The following is a 16666-nucleotide window of genomic DNA, read 5'->3' as shown; positions in this document are numbered from 1 at the left end:
AAACCCCCACCCTCTGTTCTTATTTGTATCTGGATTTTTATTCTATGCTGGGATTTATCACTTCACTTTTTGAAGTTCTTATTATTTCTTTAATAGGTTATGGATTTCTTGACTTTGTCAGTTGTCTTTCTACAGTAACAAGGATTGTTATTAGAGCTACGCAGAGAAATACATGTTGCAGAAAGCAAAACAGAAAGCGAGTTAATTACTAAAATCAAAGTCATACAGAACAAAAGACCTCATATTTCATACCCTAGCGTGGTAGAAACAAGACATGGTGGAGTGTCACTTCAGGGAAAAGCTCCCAAAAATTATTCTTTAGCACTCTCTTTTATCTTTGAACTGTCTAACTTCCATTTTTATTAATCATTTATACTTGTTTTACATAATCTTACAATAAACAGTGCATAAAGTCAATAGGTTTAATGTAGCTTCTTTTGTATTTTTGTCACAGGAATATTATCTCAGAATTTAGCTTAACTCTACACATATTCCACATTTGAAATAAAGAGTTCTTCACGTGTTGCTTATTTTAAATACCAGCTTTGTTCCTGCTCTCTGTTTAATCAAAGCACAGTCTGATCCTAGCAGGTTGCCACAACATAAAGTAGATATAACACACTGTCATCCTAAAAAATTGGTGGTTTATAAGGAGTTTTTTTGCACTGCAGTAGCAAGATTAGCAAGAATCAAATACTACCTATGTCCAGGGAAAATAATTATTTTTCTTTTTTTTTTTTTTTATCAACATATCATTAATTCACTAAATGTCTGCCTTACAGCCTAATTCTTTTCTTACTCATTTTAGTCTAAAACCTTGTACAAAGGTTACAGCAGCCTCTCTTCAACCAGTTCTGATGTTTGCACTTTATCCAATTGTAGCTGTTTGCGTCTGTCTTCTGTTTTTCATTCCTCTGGCTGCTGTCCACCTGTGCTGCTGCTTTAAAGTTGCTGGTGTCATCTGCCTGTGACTTGTCTTTCACTTCTTTCTGTCATCTTCTCATTCTTCTGTGGACATTTCCAGAGAAGACGCTCAGCCAGATGTTCATCTGGTTCACTTACATTGTTTTAGAAGCTTCTGCAGCCCTCTGCAATGCCATATCTGAGTGTCTCACAACCTTCAGGAGCAAATTTACCACTATCCTTACAAGAAGTGGTGAATGAAAGGTTTTAGAAATAGTGGCATAGATGAAAATCGAGGATTCAACCCATTTCCTCTTAGTGAAGGGATGCTTAAAATACTTTGTCTCTGCTAGAAGCAAAAATATAAGATGTGTTTGTTCTACTAAGTGAAGATGTCAAAAGTATAAATGTTTACATGTATAAATATGGAGGGACTATCACTACAGCCTCCTCTTCCATATGTACACATACTCAGTACAACGAAGGTCAATAATTTCTGTTAGAATACACATTGCACATGCTGCTTTTAAGTGCATTTAACAGCCAGAGATAAAATACATCCCTCAGATGTCTCCCATGATATCCTTGGCTTTTCACCAAGTACATGCACGCTTAATACTATTAGCTTTACATACAGTATAAATTTACATACTACAAAAATGCTAATGTATCATTTAGTCTTCTGAAACAATTTCTCCACATATTTTTAAAAAAAAAAATATATCCCGCAAATACATTAAGAATCAAGCCAAAGTTACTCTTTATCTGAAGTAATGGCTATGCTTGAGGTATCAAAGACCTGAGCTGAAGTTGGGACAGTGGCCTGAGCGGCTGTTTTGTCTTATTTCTCCTTCTCTTCCTCAGTTTCCACAATAAAAATGGCAATTATCGTACTGGTCTCCCTTGGAAAACACCAGCAAAACAACTCTGAGATATAGAGTATTTTTCCTCCATCTCGGAGAAACACATGATCACACACACACACACGAGACATAACTGCACAACCACTGGACACATCTGTTTTCTCAGGGTCTAGAAACTGGCACTTCAGCCCAGAGTAACCCACATTCCATTAAGACTTTGCCATCAACATGGAGAGGCCACAATTAAAGTTGGTTCTTCATATATTTGTGACTATCACAGATAATTTTGAAGCATCTCTTTTGCTGATAAATATTTCAATGAGCCATAAGCATGAAAACGGACTCCAGCTGCAGTGCCTCTGAACACTAAATGTTCCCTTTATTCATTTCTAGTTCTTTTTTATGAGCGGTAAAGCACATCATTCTATCAATTCTGCTCTTTTACACTTAGGACCGTAATGAAATGCTCTGAATGAACATGGATTGGAAATCTAGAAAAAAAAACCCAAAATGTCATCACTAGCAATAAAGACTTTATAAGCTGTGGAGCTGCAATTTTTGTGAACATCACTTTCAGGTTTTTTCAAAGAGCTTCCCAAATCATGACAGGCAAGCAGACTAGCTTAACACAATCATTTCACATTGCACAGAATTGTCTCCAAGTAAAATTGCCAGTGATCGTTCTCATTTGAAGTACTTCATTTCATCTGCGAAGGAATCATAGGCAGAAATTTGCAATATGAATCAGAATTAGCTCTATGGGGGAACCAAACAGCCCAGGGATTCCTGAATAACAAAGAAAGTGTTGTAGAAATAATTATCCCCCATGCTTGCAATATGTTTCATCACGGAGCCCTGCAATGCCCTCAGGCAGTCAGTACAGGGTTCGTATTCTGCGTCACTAAAAGCTGCGCCTCTGAAGAGAAGCACAGTACCTGCGAACAACGCATCACCCCCGGGATAATCTACTGTTATAGAAGGGATAGATGTTCACAGTGATTCTTAACCTCATGCCCTCTTCCCTTTGTATTTAGAGTCTTTCCAAACATAAAAGTACTTTTCCTGCACAGGTGACTATAAATGTCAACATGCTAGAGAAAAAAAAATAGGAAAGGGGAGTATGCTATAGATTTGAGAATGCTGATGATCAGACAAGGATTTTAAAGACATTTAGGTAGATAGCAATTCCTACAGGGAGCTACCTAAGTAGCCTTGCCTTGGAAACTAGAAGTAACCTATGCAGACTTTTCATCACGAGTGAATCCAGAAAACCAAAGTAAGCAGTTTGCCAACTTTCTTGTTTCCTCCTGTGTAAATCTAAAACAGTGGTTTTCAGTATCTTCTCGTCTGTGAACCCCTGGGTTTTTTCTTCCTCCAGTGCTATGTAGCCAATTCAAGCTTACAAACATCTCAGCTGTGTTAGTTACCACAAGCCACTAGGGAAAATGGGTCAAATGTCATTCTAGAGTAATCCACATTTATTACTTTCCAGGCCACTGAAAAACTGAATAGTCAGGGAAGGAAAAGTACAATAACACCAGCCCCACCTTCAGGCCAGGAAGGCTTTGGGTGCCAATGAAGTCGAGATTGATTTAACCCTGTTCAAAAATAAAGTCACATTTTGGATGGAATGTACATTCATGGCTGTGCAATAGGACAGCAGAGAGAGTGGAAGAAGTAGTAATTTAATAAGTGGAAAATTTAGAAAAGATGAAAACTAGGCCAGAAAATGATGGTGTCAGCCCCTGAGCCAGCCCTTTTGAAGCCATTTCAGGTCCACGTGCATGGCACTCACACCTTCAGCTGGAGAACTGTGGTTAGGTCTTCGGGAGGGACAGACATCTGTAAAAAAGGCCCCTTTGGTTCCTGTGATGGTCTTGGGACTTTCACCTTTAGAGGTTTGTACAGTACCTTGCACAATGTTGCTTTGCTCCTATTTTCTCAGCACAGTGCTGTTCTCCCTTAATCTTATACAGTTGACCACATTTTTTTTTTTCAAGTGAAAAGAGGGGAGGAGAGGACAGGAAAGGAAGGAGGAAGCCTGCCTGTTTTGGTTTGGTTTGTTTGTTTTTTTTTTTTCTCTCCATATAACAGAAAAATAGTATTAATGAAGAGACTTGGTGTAGTCACCCCCCTTGGTTTTCAGGAGTCAGACATGGTTTACAGCGCTCAGCTAGAGTTAGAAATCTCAGCAATCCCCAAGTGGCCGCTTGCAGAGCTGCTGAGAAAAGGGGGTCTCTGTGCCAGGCTTGTAGTGCTCAGCATGTAGCCAGCATTGATCCTCAAAATGTTTATGCTTGGTCTCCATGCTGTGTGAATGCCAATAATCTCTTCCTGGAGCAGAGGTGACCCTGAAGGCACTATCGCTACATTCATGCTGGGTCTAGGCTAAGAAATCCACTGGCCTCAAATAGACCCTGTACAACTTATAGTCTATGGTCAGGGTGTCCAAGGGGCAATTAAACTGGAAGCCCAAATCAATCACACTTAGATTGTGAGGAAAGACTAGCATAATCTGAACATTAGCTAGTTAAGGGGTGGGATGGGGGAGAAAACCCCACAACCCAAGCCAATGAATGGATCTGACATAAAGTTTGCTCAAGAACCCTTTTGAGCATAGAGACTTTCTTTGGGAAACAAACATCTTACCATGCAAGATTTGCTCAGTAGCGTAACTTTGGGACCCAACTTTATCTCTTCATCAGTAAAACAGCTAGTTCCAATCGTATTTCATTACAGCCTCCTGTTTCTGAGCTCTGGTTAACACTTTCAGTATGTCTAGAACATCTCTGATCTCAAAGGAATGTCAATCAAATAGACTTAATTACCTAGCATGTAAATAAACTTCATCTTGCTCTGGCAGGTGTCTTTTCAAGGAGCAGGTGTTTGTTTTTTAGCCAAGGTCTTCCAGTCATGGCCTGAGAATCTCACCTCTTCCTGGTAAGATTTTATTTTCTAGAATCACTCATTACATCCAGCCGTGTCTTGCTAGGCAATAATTACTAATTCACAAATAAATCCTTCATGGAGGAGGTAGTGGGGAGACAATAATTCAATGACATACATGTGTACCTGCGTCTGCTTCAAGAGAAAATAAAAAATATCCAGTTGTCCTCCATGAGCCTTGTAGTGTGCTCCATATAATGAAAGTCTCTATCTCAGGCAGTGGATGATTTGGGTTGGAAGGGACCTTTAAAGGTCATCTAGTCCAACCTCCCTGCCATAAGCAGGAACATCTTCAACTAGACCAGGTTGCTCAGAGCCCCGTCCAACCTGACCTCGAATGTTTCCAGGGATGGGGCATCTACCACCTCTCTGGGTGACCTGTGCCAGGGTTTCACCACCCTCATCATCAAAAATGTCTTCCTTAGCGTCGGGGAATTATCCCTGTGATCACTCTGGAATAGCAAACAATTATGACACATAGCAAATCGAAGCTGGACTGCCCCTGAGTGCCTTGGATTTGTTACAGAGTGTTTTGCTTGTCTAGTTTCTGGCAGATTTATAGCTGGGCTTGTTATCTCTACCTTGCTGTGTCCCTGAGCTGCATATCATGTGCCTGCGCAGAGGAACACAGGGAAGAGCAGAACAATGATGGCACAGAAATGCTGCCTGGGATCCCCAGGCCCCAAACAGGTTTGGTTTGGGGTTTGAGGTTTGATTTTGGTTGGTTTTTTTTAAATTTTTTTATTTTTTTTTCACATCACTCATGAGCAGTAGCAACATTTACTTGCTGTGTACAGTGGTTCAATGATGTAAGGGTGATGTCTGGAAGGAATTGAAGACGTCATTCCCATTAAAGCAAAATGGGGAAGTTTTTCTAAATATAATAAAGGGTGAAATTAAAATATTGCAACTGTCTACCCTAATTGGCAATGGACAGTCTTAAAAATCTATTAAAGGAGATTAGAGATGTGGAAAGCATTTTAGTTCATAAGCCAACAAATTTAAGAGCTTTAAGAGGGAAGGTTAGAAGCTGACTGTAAGATTCCTATCCAGCTCACTGATGATAAATGTAAATATGATTTTATACAGTGCAGAGGCAACCTTTTCAGTCTCAGACAAAGGGATTGATCAGGAAGGGAGTTCAGGACTGTAATAAAAATGCAGACTCTTCAGTTGTAAATAGAATTATTTTGAGATGGCCAAATCTTCTTTTAATGACCACTAAAGGTTTCACATGAGCCAGCAGTTTTGGCTCTATTTTTCCTTGCAGATAATGAGGCTAATTGACAACTGCAGCATCCTGATAAGGCCTAGATGGAAGATGAAATGTAGGCCCAAAGATAGATAGAGCAAGATAACTAATGACCAGCATTAACAAGGATATTGACCATTATTAAATCTGTGCTTTCATGGAAAGAAAAAAAAAAAGTTATTTCTATGTGTGGTTTATTTCACAGCAAATAATCTAATGACAGCAAATGAGGCACTTAAATCCAAGAGGACCAGTGTAATGATTTCTAGTGATTTGGAGAGTTACACACCTGACAATTAGGAATGAAAGACCCAGCTGGGGGTGTGTTTAGACAAGGAGTTATTTCAAAAAGGTTTCAGAGGGAGAGAAGATAAGATTCGCTGTGATACTCTTTGTCTGTCTATGCAAAAAAGACTGGAAGCAGTTATTGGATGTATGAAGAGGAGAATAATGTGTCATTTTTGCTCTCTATACTGTTTCTGTGGAATTCATCCAGGAAAACTGCATGCCCTTGTGCACTGCTGCTGAAAAAAAAAAAAATTACTAAACCTTACCGAAAATGTTTGACACTATTTATATGCAAAACAGACATTTGCTGCTGAGCAGGTCATACCAGGCTCATTTTATAGTTAGTGGGAAGAAATAGGCACTTTTCAGGTGCAAGTCATATGCATTATTTCAGATATTTATTTTAGGGTGAGATAAATTGTGTCCTGGTTTCCACTGACTGTTTTCACTGGCTCTCCAGTGCCTGACAAGAATCAGAAGGGAATAACTCCAGTAGAGATATTTCTATTGTAAAAACTGATATTTAATTGTATAAATCACAGACTGAAAGACAGGAAAAAAGTCTGTTTTGGTTATCATAAAGATGACTGATAGTGCTCTAATATGAATATACTATATTGGAAGGAAATAAAGCCTTCTGATAAGCTCTTTAACTTAATGGTAAAAGGCATAGGAGGAGTGGCTGGAAGTTAAAGTCAGATTACTTCATATTAGAAATAAAACATTGTTTTAGTACTTAAAATGGTAAAGAACTCTAAGCCAAGCCATAAATTCTTCCTTTCTGATGTCCTTAAATCAAAATTAGTGTCTTTCTTGGGAAGATGCTTTAGCCAGACACAAATCATTGAGCACAGGCTCAGCATGGGCTGAATTTCATAGAACCACTGAATCATAGAATGATTTAGCTTGGAAAAGACCCTTAAGATCTTCGAGTTCAACTGTTAACCTAACACTGCCAGGTCCACCACTAAACCACGTCCCTAAGCGCCACATCTACACATCTTTTAAATACCTCCAGGGACAGTGACTCCAACACTTCCCTGGGCAGCCTGCTCCAATGCTTGACAACCCTTTCGGTGAAGAAATTTTTCCTAATATCCAATCTAAACCTCCCCTGCCACAACTTGAGGCCATTTCCTCTTGTCCTACCTCCAGCCACCTGACAGAAGAGACCAGCACCCACCTCACTACACCCTCCTTTCAGGTAGTTGTAGAGCGATCAGGTCTCCCCTCAGCCTCCTTTTCTCCAGACTAAACAGCCCCAGTTCCCTCAGCCGCTCCTCATAAGACTTGTGCTCTAGACTCTTCCCCAGCTTCATCGCTCCTCTTTGGATACCAAATGAAGTCCTGAGAAACAGCTATGATCCTTCTCAGCTTTTCTTGTAATGTTATTAATAAAGACACAGCATACCTGGCCTGTCAACCATATATGAATGCTAGTTGTATTCTGGTGGGCTACGGCATGCAGGGGATCATATCAGATCATGAAAAATCATGTTAATTTATGATTTTTTTACCTTAAACTCTATGAGTTTAAGCATTCCTTATGAAAGCCATACATTTCCCTACCCCATATATAATAGGGTGTACATTCTGATAGAGAAGCAGCACAATTATCATGATCTATTGCCATCATTGCTCTCCTGTAGCCAAGATTAAAAATCAAAGTGTTATATTTCCTATTTAATTAATGTCTAACTTCATCAAATACTGTCATCTGAAATAGATAATTGATTCTTTCTTTTTTTCTTTTTCTTTCTTTCTTCCTTCCTTTCTTTCCTTCTTTCCTTCTTTCTTTCCTTCCTTCTTTCCTACCATCTTTCCTTCTTTCCTTCTTTCTTATTCTGTTTCTCTCTTTCTTTCTTAACAAAGTGTGTAGCAGAAGTGGGTCCATTCATTTTACTTGTTCATAGAAAATATTTTTTCCTGACTTACAAGAAGTTGTCATGAATACTTGTTTTGGTTTTGGTTTTGTTGGGGTTTTTTTAATATATATGTTAAACTGTGGTGTGTAACAGTGCTTAGAAGTATTTAAAACCAAATAAAAGACTTTATTGTGTAGGTTTAGGGAGAACACAATCTGTTTGCTTCAGCAGGCTCTTATTCTCTATATGATTCAAATGATAAACATTTTGAAAGGATGATACACAATAGGAACTTAATATATCATGTATTAGGCAGATATGGTGATTGCCACAAATTCTGGTAAAACTTTAGAGATTGTTGCTCTGATTAGGACCGATGCCTTCACTGGACATTTGGCCAGTGTAGGCTGGCCTGCACGGAGCAGCCATGTCCCTTTTCTCAGCAAACTACACAAGATCCCACCTAGATCTGCTTGACCTTAAGGCAAGGCGTGATGCCTAAATCTGTGGCTCTTACTTTCCAGATATTCAAGCAATGTAATAAAATCAAAGCAGACAGATCCATCATAGCCTTCTTAACATAACCTATGGGCTACCAGTTAAGAAATCTTCCCGGGGCTAGTGGATCCAGATCATCTCCATTCAAAAAAGCAAAGAACAGAATCCCTAGTGGGGATGGTATGATCACATGGCTACTACATGAAAAGGAGGAAGATAGTTGAAGAGGTCTGCTCAATTCAACATTTTCCCTCAGAAGATTTCCAAGCCTGGGTCTGGAGAAGAAGCTCATGCTCAATGTCTTCCCTAAGCTTAAGGAAAGGAGCTTAGATACTGCACATAACTCACCATTGCCTATTTATCCTCAGAGACTGTATAAAGAGATTCACAAAGTATTTTAGATTAATTAAATCATCCTGTTTGGGTCATACACATTCTTCTTACATTCATCTCCACATCTCAGCTAAACATCTAGTGCCTGTAGCCTGGCTTCTGCCCTTCTGTCACTACCCAGTGTTACTAAATCTCCTATAACCTGCTACACCTGAATCTTGATCATTGACTTATGAATTAATTATAGCAAAGGACCTTGGCTGTGATCTAAACACAGGATTATAATTATATTATAAATCATTAATTAGGAAAACAACGTCATGTTTGACAAGACTGGTTTTGCCATTTTGTCAAACACATTAACCTTGTCAGAGGTATCCACTTGTTTCCTCCCATTATCTACCAAACAACTACAACATTAGTATATAAAAAAAGTTATCTGTCTTTTGCCTTCAGAAATATTTTTTATTAGTTTAGTTTAGTTTAGTTTAGTTTTTACTGGTGATAGCTGAGTCTTTCCTAAAAGTCTCATGAAAACAAGCAATGTGTATTTTGGGTGTCTCTGCCTGGTCCTCTCTATTCCCATGACACTGCTGTTGCAGGTCCCTTAGGTCACTCAAAACCTGATCTGTCCGCAGAACATGCAGAACAGTAACAACCGGTGCTGGTTGGAATGGACTAACAAAATTATTTTGGCTGATTTTAACTCTTTTTTTTATTATTTTTTTATTTTTTTAAATCATCTGTCCATTGACTGAAATGTTTGTCTGAACAAAACAAACTTTTATGTGCCTAAAATTAGTCTACCTTTGAAATATACTTGCAAGGAGAAAGACCACATGGTACAAACAGTGAAACACAGAGAAAGCCTTATTTGTACATTATTTAATTTCCAAAGAAATTTTTAAAGAAGCTATTGGTCAATATTACTAATCAGTAACATAGGTCAGGATCTCCAGCTGAATAGATTAAGAATATATTTGCAGGTATGTGTGAAAGGAGTATTTACAGCAAGATAATGAGATACTGTGGGTCCTTACGGGAACTTCTTTCCAAGCACAAGATCACAGGGGAAGATCACTGTAAAGCTTTGTGAATTTCATCACTTCTGGGTGACGGTCTCCACATGTGGATTTTGGAGATTAGGATCACTTTTTTCTCCAAAGACCAGACTTTTTACTCTCTTTGCAGAACAAATTGACAGATCTTATGACCTTACAGTCCTAGAGTTTTGATTTGAAATTATGACCATATAATAAGAGATCCTGCTCACATTCTTTCTCCTACTCCTCCTCTCCATTTCTTCCTCTGTTTTCCCTGGTCTAGAAAAAAAATTTTTTTGGTCATATATTTATGGAGCATTTTTAATTTTTCATAAATTTTCCTTTCAAGAAAAATTCAAATTGTGGCTGTCAACTCTATTTTCCTTCTGAAATGAAAACTTACCCCAATATATTTTCTGGTATTTAACCTTCTCTTCTTCACAAAAATGTGAGTATTCAACCAGAGAAGGTTGTAAAGCTCATTTAGAAGTGAGGGGTTTTATTCAGTCCATGCTGGGCATAAAATTTTTATTCAGAACACATGGCTGCAGAACAGGATAGCAAAAGGTGTTGTCATGCAGAAAATATCCTTGATTTAAGCCATCTTTGAACTTTTAAGCCCCTTAGCAAACACATGCACAAGGGAAGAACTTGCTGTACGCCAAATAACGCTGTATACAGCCTTCAGGGGATCTTCATCTTCCTGGGCACACCTTGAATTTAGCGGCCCATTAATACTCCTGATGTCAGGTCAAGCTCTTGCTTTTGCCTGGAAATAGTCTTGCAGCTTTCTACTTCTATGCAGTTGAATAGTCGCTACTGTCAAATCAATAAGTGCTGAGACTGACCTGATGGCTGGTCTTCCAGCAGCAATAGATCCCACGTCTTGGCAGGCAGGCACTCTTGCATACACTCGTAACTGCCTTTCTACCCCTGGAAGCAAAACGTCTCACAGGGAGACAGAATAGTAATAAAAAAGAAAAAAGTCCACAGATATACACTGAGACAAATGAGCTGCAACAGTTTGTCGAAAGGAAATGGCTTCTTCTGTGGTTTTTATACCTCCTTTGTTCTATGAAATGCCAATAATTTGACAGCACAGTACTTAGTTATGGTCAGTACTCTAGACACCTCTGTGCTCTGTAAATAACATTTATATCACCAAATTTTTCACATGCACAGAAAGTTTTTATTGTCATCATCATGATTCCCCTGTGTGTCATCTCTACCTTCTGGCAGGTTGTCATTTTTATTACTTTCCCTTGAAGAGCTTCCTCTTATTTCTCTCCTTTTCAAACTGAAATCCTGTTCTGGAGGGAAAAAAATATTTTCAGAAGGTCTTAATAATACATAGAGATTTTGGTCACTCGTCTTTGATTTTAGTTTTCCAGTCCTCCTTAATTTTGATTTTTAAGTTTTCCAAAATTTTAGTTTTTACTGACCTTTTTCTTAATCCCTTCCAATTGGGCTCACAATTAGACAATCAATCCGAACAATCTTTGCTAAAAGTTTAATCCATGCCATTCAATTCTCAGAGCTTTGTTCCTAATGCAAGCTTCTAATGCTTTTTCAGCCATCCTAGGTTCCATGGGACATCCACATGGGACTGGCAGATACTACACAGCACCAACAGGAGACCAACTCCTTCTAGATCAGCAGTTGGAGGACATTAGAATATCCCTTACGATGCTAAGAAGACATCAAAGGGAGAATTAGTTGCTTTAAAAAATGACATTTATGGTCTTCTGATTGGCCCTCACCTACCAGAACATAAAAGTACAGGCTTCCTATAGGTTCCGCAGCAAGAGCAGCTTCACTGCACATCCTGACTTCTTGCAGTGCCTTAAGACCTTTTTTTTTTCCCATGTGCACACCTGGGCTTCCAGCCAAAAGAAGTCGAGGTACATAATGGGATAGTTTTGTCCTGGCATGCAGTTGAAGGGCATTAACGTGCATCTCCACATCACATATGCATTTTCTGGCACAGCCAGGGTGGTGGACAGGCTCTAGTCACATAACAAGACCCACAGGAACAAAATTTATGCAGAAAAATCCACTGTACTTTGCGCAGTGATTCTCAAGCAAAATACTACATAGATCCTACTCTTTCTACAGAGAGCTGTTAGAATTAATTGTTTAATTTAATCTTCTTGTGAGATTATCCTAAGCTGTTCACTGAAGTACATAGTTTCTATCTCTTACAATGTGTTTGCAGGGTTGTTTCATGAAATACACTGAATATCTCATTTCCATGAGAAGGACATTATTCAATGTGACAGGGGTGATTTAACAATATGGAGTATGACCTAGAAGGGCAAACAAACAAGTAATTCATCCTTTCCCTCATTTTGGGGGGAAAAAAGTTTCCAGGAAGGAAAAGGAAGCAGCTCTGATTATTTTTTCACCAAAAAAATATTTTTAAATGCATTCCATTATTTGGGTAAGAAAACCTTTTCACTAGAAAAATAAAATTACCAGCTCTTCCAACATATTAATCACATTTGTCATTGTTAAAATTTCAGCTTGTTTCCCATGTCATTTAGGGAACCCTTTGAGAATGGAATAAAATAACATCCTAATTAGGGAACAATCGTTTTTTCCCCCCTCTGATAAAACAGAAATCTTATTCTAACCATGTGGGGATCAATTAAAGACACAGTCAGGAATGGGAATGAATTAGCCTGTGTGGGTAAGTTTTACCATGCCAGACTTCAGGGGAGAGATTCATTTACCTACGTGGTTGTGCCCGTTGGCATTAGGGATGCTCTCACGTTGAGGGTACCAGACATCCACACGGGCCTGGCAAACACGGCAGGATGCACAGGAGGTTTGTGCCCTTCTGGAGCACAACTGTAAAGCTGTCAGGACGCCAGCAAGCAATTTTGTTTAGGAATCAGAATCCCATCCTGCATCTCCATTGACGATAAAGGGAGCAGTCGATGGTGTCCACCCCAGAGTTAAATGTCTATAAAGTCAGTGTCTACTTTTAGAGAGCTGGATCCCACTCATCCTCTCCTTACAGCTGTATATGAGATCAGCTGAAGATAACAGACCAGATTCCTTTTTAGCTTTGGTCCTTTCAATCTGTAGCATTGGCAGAAAGAGGCCCAAACTGAAGAAGGTGAATTCATCTGTGAATTCTTCACTGCACGGAGCATTTGTCTGGTGTAAAATAAATGTGCTCTGCTCGTATGCTTCTATCTCCCTCCATCTCTGGCAAGAATTATTACTTTCTCCCTGGTGTCCCAAGCAAGAAAGGGGGTGATTTCATCCCGTGCTGCACTTTATGGCTTTACTTGGGTCTCCAATAGCCTTTGAGGGTTATATGACAGATGGAAGAAGAGAGAACATGCTGGGAAAAGCTCTAATCATCATTGACAACAGTATCCACAACACATGCTGGTTTCAGGCAAATATTTGGACCACGGAAGGTGGGTTAAACAACATGCCACATTGACAGACAAAACTGCTTCTCATCATAAGCCATTTTCTGTCAAGCACAGATTCGGCTGCTCAGTAGGGACTAAAGAGACAAGTAAAATTAACTTCTGTTCTGCTACATGCAACATCAATCCATTTTACATGCCTCACTGTGGTGACCTGAAAGAAATGTATGGTTTGCTGCACATGATTTTTCTTCCATCTGGCTTGTTTTAAGATTGGGAGGGGGAAAAGGAGAATGGATGGAAGGGGTGGAGTGAATACATCCTGCCCTAAGTGTTTTCAGTAGAGCATTAATTGAAATATTGTAGATACTGTTTGCCTCAGCTGTGGCTGTTTGTAATAATTAGGTTGATGGATTCAGAGAGGAACAAAAAAAAATACCTCTCTTCTCAGAAAGAAGGAAATTCAAGCACTGGGTTGGGAATTTGGGAATCTAGTAAACTCCTGAACCTGGTAAATTGGACATGTACAAGTCCTGGAGCCAGATTGGATGCATCCAGCAGGGAACTGGCTGACAAAATGCTGCCACTCTCCACCTTCTTTGAAAGTTTTCAGTGATTAAGAGAGGTCCCCAATGTTAAAAAATAAAATTAGAAAAAGCTATGTTAATCCTTACAAAAAGACAAGGAGGGTACAGAAAGCTACATGCTAATTACCTTACCTCAATCCCTGGGAATGAAGCAAACCCCTATACAAGGAATTTTTAAGGCACGTGAAGGAGAAGTTCGAATTCTGCATAGGCTATCGTAATGCAAAAGCTTATCCTTTGTTATTCCGGGGCAAGAAGGGATCTTGAAGACAGAAAAAGTATGTTTTAACCATGTGAATAACAGAAATGAGGATCTGGTCCCCAGGACCGGTATCGAGGAACCGGGGTTCCTCACCATTGCTTGGGATGGGTGGTTTGTTGTCACCCTTTTTTTAGCACAGCTCTGATTGCAAAGGAGGGTGAAGTATTTTTAGTGCAGAATGCAAGATCTGATACCCACCACAAAGGACAGAAAGCTACATTTTTCAAAATTGCACAAATCACAAATAAGTCAACATATGTGCATTTGAAAACCACCACTTTCCACTTTTGAGTATATGCAGATCTCAAACTGTGGCATCTGAGACGGTGTCTAAGTAGTTACTAACTGTGACCTCTACGAACAGGATCTTAGAGAGTTATGTAGAAGCCTGATGGAGATACATGACTGGGCACAAGGGGAGGAAAATGCCTAAAATGGCTAAACTTCCTTGCAAAGGTTGTTTCTTTTGACACTGGAGGGAACAAATATGACTGTAGTCCTAAATTATTTACTTCCAAAGTTATGATGGAACAGGGCCATACACCTAACACCCACAGAAATAAAAAATCAGAAGACAAATTTATATGATTTAGGTGTCTATCCATCTAAAATAGTCTCTCAAGCTCTCTTGTTGGCAGCTATAATAAAGGCAGGGATCTCCTCTGTGAAGTGGCTTCTGTGTTATTTTACATGGATCCTAACAGTAGGTAGACAGAGATCTCAGGTGAGATTCATACTTTCAGTGACCTCTCCACTCCACAGCCGCCACATGCTTTCCATTTCTGTTCTGCCTAGTATTCTTTCTCTGTAAGACCCTTCAGCAGCACTCCCTCTTAAAAGCTGAGTCAGGTAAATGTTTAGTCTTGTCCTTAGCTGAAAATTTTAAATTCTTGCCTTATCTGGATCTGAGTATTTTTTCACTGAATCTTTCCTTTTTTAAGACTGCAAAAGAGTGGACTCTTTCCATTTCCAGCAGTTTCAGTGTCTCAGAAATACTGTTGTTGCCTATGCAAATGTACAGAATAATTATTCATAAAATTTTTGGTGCAGGAATAAGCATAGTCTTGGATTATAGCTATTTCTCTGGATGAACAGCAGCAAAAGGCACAGAACTTCATTTCATTCACTATTTCCTTACAGTGAACAAGCACCAAGCATTTGCACAGTATTTTTATCCAGTCTTGTTCCTCTAAAACCAGCAGATATTACCAGCATCAGGCAGACTTGCTGCTCTGAAACCTCCAAATCTGCCGCTCTAATGAGGTCTGTGTCCAACCTAATTTATCCCTTTGCTCCTGGGAAATGCTTGTTTCCGTGAGTTTCCCATCTTAAAATATGCACAGACTACAAACCCCACATCCTTTGGGACCAAAGGAGACACAGTCTGCCCACCTGATGTATGCTGTCTTGTGCTGGACAATCTCACTACTGATTGGACCTGTTTCTGTTTCTTAACATTCTTGATTTCTTTTTTCTTGACTTCGCTATATTGGAGCTTATGAGTTTTTTGTGGTTTTGCCTTCATTCTGCTAGACTTTCTAAAGCAACTCAGGAGGGGCGTGGGATTCCCAAAGCTCTTTTGCCCTCTCTGTCAAGCTCATGAAGTTGTCTTGGTAATAACATGGATGGAAAGTGGGGGAGCTGAGAAACGAGCACACCCTGTTCTCTGCGGATCATCTGAGATGTGGTCGCTGGTCACAGACTCACACAAAATCTGGGCTGAAGGGCGATCCTCAACAGCCGAGATGTGACTATGGGCAATGTGTACACCCTTAATTTCTGGCAATTCAAAGTAAAATGGGATCTCTTCAGTCCTGACATGACTGATTTTGACTGCAGGTCAATGGAGTAACAGTAAGCACATAGTGAGCTGTGACACTACGGCAAAAAATGTAGTAACTTCTCTAAACGCAGTCACTCGTGATCCTCTGGCTTTGCCTTAAAGCAGTCATTTCACCAGAGGATTTGTAGCTTGTTAGACCACCTTGTGCTTTTACAACAGCACAGATGATGCAAGATCACTGTATGTGCAATTCATCTTGGGCAAATCTCCTGGAAAACTGCATCTCAGTAGTTGTTTATTTAATTTGCCAGTGCCATGACCACAGCTATACAAGACTAGGTAATTGCTTTTTCTGGCAAAATAGGTGACCACGATGACCTTTACCTGCTCTATCACTTGTTTCTCCAGCCAGGTCACCATGCTCTTGCTGAACATGAAATTACCCTAGCAAACTTTCAGATCCTCCTGTGAGCAAGAAGTTCAGATTTAAATTTCAAGTTAATATTTTAGGATTCAAGAGCTTTTTTTCAGTGTCTACCTAATTAATGATTTTTAGTAGCAAGAATATATAAGAAAAGACAAGCTGACATTGGAGTCATATCTTTTGAATAAAACAGGTCAGGGGATGCTCAAAATCTCTGAAAAGCAGACCAGACA

This window comes from Haliaeetus leucocephalus, unplaced genomic scaffold (assembly GCF_000737465.1).
Source record: "Haliaeetus leucocephalus isolate CR32 unplaced genomic scaffold, Haliaeetus_leucocephalus-4.0 Scaffold0, whole genome shotgun sequence".
NCBI classification, from domain to species: Eukaryota; Metazoa; Chordata; class Aves; order Accipitriformes; family Accipitridae; genus Haliaeetus; species Haliaeetus leucocephalus.
The sequence above is the reverse complement of the archived record's forward strand: the minus strand, read 5'-3'. Positions refer to the sequence as shown.